The 7,796-nt window shown below is 41.6% G+C and overlaps 1 protein-coding gene across 1 annotated transcript in view; it reads left to right on the forward strand.

Moving 5' to 3' along the window:
• The first annotated feature begins 1,698 nt into the window (after positions 1-1,698).
• The window catches only part of LOC111266095 (uncharacterized), a 14,924-nt gene continuing 8,826 nt past the window's right edge, over positions 1,699-7,796 (forward strand). Inside the window, exon 1 of the mRNA XM_022843270.2 lies at positions 1,699-1,769. The gene's annotated coding sequence lies outside the window, so the exon portion shown is untranslated. The remainder of the gene's footprint in view (positions 1,770-7,796) is intronic.

Genomic DNA, 7,796 nt, shown 5'->3' on the forward strand with positions numbered 1-7,796 from the left:
TATATAAGGCACTATTAAACTTGCCCTATACGAGCTAACGAATTGTTTCGTAGCAGGACAATCGATAAGCATGCAATTATCGTGATTTACTGTGGGCAAATTAAATTTCTTACTCAAGTAGCCGCCTATTTCTGCTGTGGTACATTTGTCACCCGATAATAACGTTATCTTATAGGTCAGCTTTCGCAGAAACAAAATGTCTGGTCGCCGTTTTCATGACCCGATTTCGCCCAACAGATACGGATACTATTAGAAAAGCCTGGTACGGTTCGTTCGGTAAACAGCAGTACATGTAAACCAACAACGATAGTAAGTAGGACTTTACTTAGATCCGGACTTGGATTCAAGTCAAGTTAGCAGTTATTATAGTCAATAACTTTATAAAAGCGATTATAAGCATTTGCTTGTTTTATAATAATGGCATTTAATTTAATATTCACATTTAACTAACGGTTCTTTTTTTGTCGTTGCCGTTCATGTGCTGTGTACATGATTTGCCCGTAACGAACATAACGAACCAGATCCGTGTCGATCATTAAACCAATTTCAAGATTGTAAAACCCTAGCGTAACGTTTGTATTAAAAGGGTACAATCTTTGGCAAATCAAATAAGGCCAATCAAATAAGGAAATTTCACATTGCCGAGTTGAATCGAAGATAGCTCCGTACTCTAATTGTCTGCGTGCCGATTTTTTTTATATGAAAGGTGCCTTCCTTTGCTTGTGATAGCTTTAATAATAACACACTATCGCTGAACAAGCATTTTCGAACGGACACTTAGTAAGTTGTCCCCAGACCTTGGCTGCAATCATAGTTGCAGCTTGGCTTGTGTGTGCTTTGATTTCCACGCGATTTCCGTCACGCATGGCTCTTCGTTTGTCATGACTGCACACGTCTTCGATCGGATTAAGTCGAGTGAATCTTCGGGCCTTAACTACTGACTTTAGTACACTAATTTTGTCATGCATGACTTCATAGTTTATTCGGGAACCACTTTCGTCGCAGTAAGTCATTGCATTGTCCTGTGTGCATAATTTTATTCACTAACTGTGGATGGAAATCACTGTATATGCCATTATCTTACTCCGATGTGTGACTTGTTGGATTGAAGGACTCGTGGAATCAAAACGTGCGTAGACTTGTCGAGCATCACTAGCGATAAATCTAAAAACATAGTTGGGTCTACGTGTAACCCATTTGAAATGTCTATACTGTTTGTCGAAAACCTTACAACGGACAAAACCATTCATTTCGTCACGATATCGAAGCGTTTTTATGGACACTGGCTTAAAAGTTCGCCACCTATGACGCAATTGAAAAATCATTACGGCTAGAATGATCCTGTCTCCTCGTTACGCTGTGTTCGATTTCGGTTTCCCCTTAATGAAGAAGGCATTCTGTCCTTCAGTTTCTGAACCACATTGCCAATCGATCACTTCATCGATATTCTGACCCACTCAGCTATTTCTCTTCGCAATCATTTTTTTCCAATGAGTCTGGTTAGTAACGAGAATTCCCTCTGCGTCCCTTAGGTCTTTCCACAGTACCATTAACCGGTTCACATATAGTCACAAAAAGCATGAAAGTCACTTGAAAATAATCGTTGTCATCATCGAATAGATGAGAGTAACGATAATTGCTATACTATATCTCAAATCATCTATTTCTCTTTATGAACGGTAAAAGACGAAATCGGTTACTTGCATTGTGTGCAATGGCTCGAATGCCCGTACCCGTTGTGGTGGACAGCCACGACGCTACATATCTCAGTAAGTGTGCCTTCTCATTCACAGCAATTTATCGCATGTGCTATTATCAGTAAGCAGAGGGAGACAGCTTTTACATAAATGAACTACGTGCAGATATTTAGTTCCGGTGTGTCTGGTATTTAGGCCATGATTTCAAATAGCTAGATCCCAGACGTGTGCCTAAGGCCGGATCCGAACCCAGACCACGACGGGTCTCTAAGCCAAGCAGGCAAATGTGTTAGTCACAGCGCAATCACGGGGACAGGGTAGGAAAATATCTTCGGTCAAACTCGGCGATGCGTGAGATCTCTACATGGCCTTATGCGCTGATTGGCCAATGATTGTACAAATATATTTTGGCGCATGAATGAGCTGCTGGGCAAGTTATGGAATTTTTGGGTATGTAACAAATATATGTGGTTCGAGTGCACTGCCGTTAAACAATTGATGAAATGAGCTAAAATAAAAGAATGACTGACTCATTAACATTCCGCAGCAAACGTAATTATAGACGAGATACTTTCTCTGTGAGGATCGCCCTATATCTAAAGGGTCCACGGTATAGGTAGACCCACCTGGGACTCCTTCTAGATTGAGTGTCAGCTTTGATGTGAGCGATGTGCGACGGTTTTTCCCGCCGATAGTGTATTGTCCGGTCGGATACATCAGTCAGAGAACCTTACGATGCCTGCGTCTTAGGACCATAAAAGATGCGCGAATCATGTTGCTTATTATGGTACGGGCGATCGCCACTACCATTCAAGTGATGTTTTACGCGTGACGGTCTACCCGTTGCACACGGTTAGGGTCGGTGCCATTACCGAACCAGGTAGAAAAAAAGCAAATTTCCATACAAAGATTTTCGAGAGTACATCAGTAAACAATACTAAGTATGCTATCAGGAGCGTGGACTTCTAGGTCTGTATTGTTGTTAAACAGTTTTCCAGGTCTATAGCGTCGATCCATTGCTCATGTTTCGGGTAGTTCGCACAGCTTCTTGACATCCTCAGCTAATAGTCGTATGCCGACAATCAAAAAGACGAGTCTTACTTGTTGAGCGTGAAATCCTGAGGGGTATTCTAGATAACCTGGCTTCACGTGATCAAGGTCATAAGTTAGTTGGCCTTGAAATGCTTCCAGATTGACGGCATTTCACACGATGTATAAAATGCTACCTTTATGTAGGAAAAAGCCAGTGCTTTCTTTATCGATAACTTGTGTCGGTTCTTTGCATTTATTATTTGACATCGGCACCGTTCCGAATGATCGTCAACTGGATATTAGCGTTATTCCTAAATAAATGAGGTATTTAAGGCACTAAAGCGCACTGTCGTCAAGCTACCATGAGTCTCTCTCAACAGGTGGGCTTATGCAATAGAATTCATCGCCTTTGCATTTCTTAAGTATACTAGGTTTACTTCGTCGTCCTCATAATGCTGCACTAGTAATGAGTTTGCTAACCATCTTCAAGAGATGATGATGAGGTGATGTGGGTTTAAAACCGGGCGTGGACACGTTTTGCTTTGATCTGGAAGCCAGGCATCTGACACACCGTTTAGCAGTAGCATCGAACGTAGAACTCGCTATATTTATTGAGGTTTAGGTTCTCGATTTGTTCCTTGCTCCTTAAAGGTTCCAAGTATTGAAGATAGTATCAAAAGTGGCTCGTGCTATACGACCCAAGATTGTCGAGATATTGAAAAGCTTTACCTGTCAATAGCGCTTTTGAATTTCTTACAATTAAGTTACTAACTATTACGGCAGAAGCGGACTGAGATGGTCACTTTATTACTGCGGTTTGCTCAAAAAAAAAACCTAGCGCCATTGTTATTTGCGAATATTTCGTTCTCTAGTTGCGTTACTCCGAACAGCTCTACGATATAGTAAAGCACTTCTATACAAGGTAGCTTGTAAAATTGTTTTTCGGAGACATATTGAATGCAGATCGAAAGGTGACACAAACGGTTAGATGCTAAGCGAGCAAGCAGAAACTTAAGAAATTGTGTTCTTCTACCGTACCGGCACTACTATTAACAACTTAATACAGGCTAAATAACAATTCGGTTCGTTCCGGAACGAACTAATCCATAGTAAAAAAGCAGAGCTGCTACTAATTATTAATATTTACTACTATAATAAGTATTATTGTCATAACTTTTATCATACACGTAAGAGTATGACGACAGTCATATATATATTCGCGCATAATTTATATATTGTAACTGATTCAATCTCTCTGGCTAACAAGCTCAACTGCCCTTCAGGTATGTGCAGATAATTTGCAAGTTTATTAGCGCAGTTGCCTTCTGCCTACCCACTTATTCTCTGCCCACGGGCCACATCCATTCGTAACACCTTACGACCTTCATCACAGGCGCCCTATATTCTAGACAGAAGAACTTTGTCGACAAAATCTTGCGGAAAAGTCCTTTTCCATCTCTTTCGTGTTCTTCTTTATGCTGCTCGTTCTTTCAAAGCGAAGAAGCTGAAGAATCGTTAGGGGATGGCTAGTCGCTGTAAAAACCTTTAATTCTTGACGGGTCAGCTTTGTTCCGGTTATGCGTTCTGCAAATTTCCCCCATTCAGAACTTAGCGGGTTCGTACTCGTTACTCGAGTAACTGTTGTTCTCATAACCGCGATCTAATGTAAACACATGTACAACATCCTAGCCTTCACACATAGCCCTTTTCTAAGGGTAGATATGTAGGCGTTCACGGAGACGACGTCTTTGCTTACCTAGACCAAGTGACCTGGATCCTTGAGCAGGCAGTGGAGAAATGGCAGAACCATATGACTACGATATCGTATGCGGGTCACGTTGTCTCGTTAGCACACGCAACGAAGCCAACTTGGAAAACAAAGGCAAGCGCACCCAAGCTACTCTAGAGGTTCCATATTTACTTATGATGTGCACGATGGTAGACATATAGCGAAAGGACCTCCTTGCGTAAACTGATCCTATACTCATCCCTTCCTATTTGTCATCCGCGTAGTAAGTGGGCTAGGCGAAACTGAAGCCGCTCTCGCCGCCCATGTCCAAAGCGACAAGTAACCACCTAGGAAACCAGTCGGAGAGAAAACCCAAGATAACGAATTTTTCGTTATTGTGCAATACTTCATTAACAGCAAGTACTAGACGAGATGCCTGGAGATGGAAATAAGGGCGCACTAGCACTGTTCGTGCCATTATCATTGCTTATAATAGTAGCACAGGTAAATGCATAGAGTAGCACTCTATGCATAATGGGAGCTGAAGCCGATTCATTTACCGACTCGTGGAAACGCCTGAGGCCGTTCTGTCGCAGCAGTGGGTATTGTGACCGTTTTAAAATAATCATCCGCTTTGCCGTCATCGTTGTCGTTAGCGTGTTTCTTATTGGTCCAGTTATCGCTTCATAGGCAATTTGATGATCGGCATAGATAATTGTTTTCGTCGCTATTGCAGCCGCTTTCACCACGCGACGTCATCATCATAAGCGAAGAAGGCACTCAGTTCTAGCAACTTCAGCGAGGTCCTATTTAGATTTGTGCGTTTCTATTCACATCCTCTGCAGATAAAAAAAAATACAGTCGCTTGTGAACGGTTCAGGCAAAGATACTGTTTGCTTGTCGCATTTGGTAGCATAACGTTCATAGTTGTGTGCTTGTTTTGCGTTGAGGGCGTAGATGTCCTACAAAATGTGCTGCTATTTATGATGCTCGGGAACGGAAATAGATGCGCAAGAGGGACAGACGGAACCAGTGGCCAATATGGCACTGAATGACCGTATTGGCAAAGATTAAGGGGCCAAATTTAGTCCACTACGCCGACCTAGCCAGACCAGCGTTTCTTGTCATTGCTAAAAGCAGCAAATAGCAACCGTTCATGTACTTTCGAGGCCTTTGAGCGACGCTTTATATTACATAATCATACATGATAATGGCGATTAACAAAGCTTAATCATCAATTATTGTGTACAACACATGTATGTGCAGCTGCAGAATATGAGGGTACAGAATGGGCGTTTGAGAAATAGCATAATTGAAGGTCCTTCCAATTGTGATTTCAGCGATGAGAGAACAGAGAATAATAATAAAAAATAGGCAATACTGCAGGTATAACAAATAAGCGAATGATTGGCGCTTGTGGTATAATTTATAACAAGCACAACAATAGTAATTGCTCGGGTGATCCGGTAGGATCAAGTAAACGAGCGAGACCTACAGAAAATAATCCCACAAAAACGGCAGAAACATATCAAAATAGCCATGTGAGTGGACGTGGCAAACCTGGCCCTATCCGCTGGTCAGCCTTGGGACCACGCGGCTAAACAGCGACGTCTCGACATCAGAACAACACTAGCTGAAGCAATTTAGGCGCCGAAGCATAAGCGGAATCATAACGACAGCTACGACGAGCTTGTGACGCTGGTAATAAAATGAAAATCCACTTAGCTCAAATAGCTACTGATTACGGGTTGACGCTCCCTTGAGTATGTCAGATACGCCGTTATTCAGATCAGGGTAGCAGCTAAGTTGATAATGCCAACAAGGCCGACGTGCTATCCGCCGTTCTTTAAGGGCTATGCCTAAAAGAGAAGCATCAACTGCAGCAAACATTGGCAATGAGGTAAAATTCTGTGGCCTAAAGTACTTCGCCTTTATTTTTTGTGGCCAAAATTGTTCATTATAAGAACAATAGAACACAAATTTAGGAAAGAAATTGCCTTAGCTACGTTAAAATTATTTTACAATTTAACTCGTAAAAATGGAAAATTTTAGTCTATAAAGTAAAACGTTTTATATATAACAAGTTATATAAGTTGTAAGCTTAGCTATATATATATATATAGCTTATAGTGTACTCATTGCAAAGGTGAAAGGTCATTAGAAGATATAGACATGGCAAATATAAAGCATTGCATTCATCTGCAGGCATTATTGATGTATTTTTTTTCGAATATTTCGTCCATAAAGACTTCATTTAGCTTAAGACTTGATAAAAACGTTCTTTGCAAAATCATGTATAAAGTATTGAAAGTAGAATATTAGGATCGAAACTTCACTATCTTTTTATATTAGTCTAAATAGAGGATATGTGTTCTTCGTATATCTATGCATAAAATAGTATATGTAAACTATCCCACTTACATGAATAACGCACAGATAAATATAGATTACATACAAGAAGCACCTAAATAGATTAAACCTAAAATTCCAACTCGTTGTTAATTACAACATATGAAAATAACAAACAAGGAAGTGTTGCGTACTTTCATTGTTCATAAATTACTACAAAGGGTAATTGTCACCAAACGACACAGTTGTTGCGCACGTATCACAGCAATGATGGGCTCGACAACAATGAGCCCAAAAACTATGAATGAGCTCAACCTTGTCTCTCAATTTAATTCAGCACCAGGTCCTTGTAATCCACATGACATTAGTTGATGTCGTCGTGCCTGTCGCAGAATCAGCTCCTGACAACGACGGCTAGCCTATGTGGGTTCCTGCGTTTCCGGCCGCTGGCACCGCATCTGGCCGTATTGGAGCATCAAGCCCACGCTGGATTCGCGCTTGGCATGCGGTTGTTCAAGTCCTTTTTCGAATGTGCTTCGGCTCGATCACTGAAATAAGCGTGTCAGTTTGGAGTGAGGTAAAACGTAAGTGCCGTCGTGGACGGGGTTGATTTCGAACGCTGCTATATATTTCCGTGTATTTGTTTCCCTGATTTGGCCGTTTGTCTGCTTGCGTTTCTCCTTCATTCTCCTGGCCCTCCTCACTGTAACCTCGGCTTCGATGGGATCAATTCAACGAGTAATCGTGTCACGGTTGACGCCCCCCTTATAGGGCGCACTGCTTGCCGACGCGGTAACTTATCGATGATATTGCTAACAAAGCTCGCCATAATTCAAAAGAGGCACAGTCATACAATCAACGAACACATACATTTACACAGACACACACACACACACACAGACACACACACACACACACACACACACAGACACACACAGACACACAGACACACAGACACACACACACAGACACACACACAGACACACACA

Source organism: Varroa jacobsoni, unplaced genomic scaffold, assembly GCF_002532875.2.
Source record: "Varroa jacobsoni isolate VJ856 unplaced genomic scaffold, vjacob_1.0 scaffold_1052, whole genome shotgun sequence".
Classification (NCBI taxonomy): domain Eukaryota; kingdom Metazoa; phylum Arthropoda; class Arachnida; order Mesostigmata; family Varroidae; genus Varroa; species Varroa jacobsoni.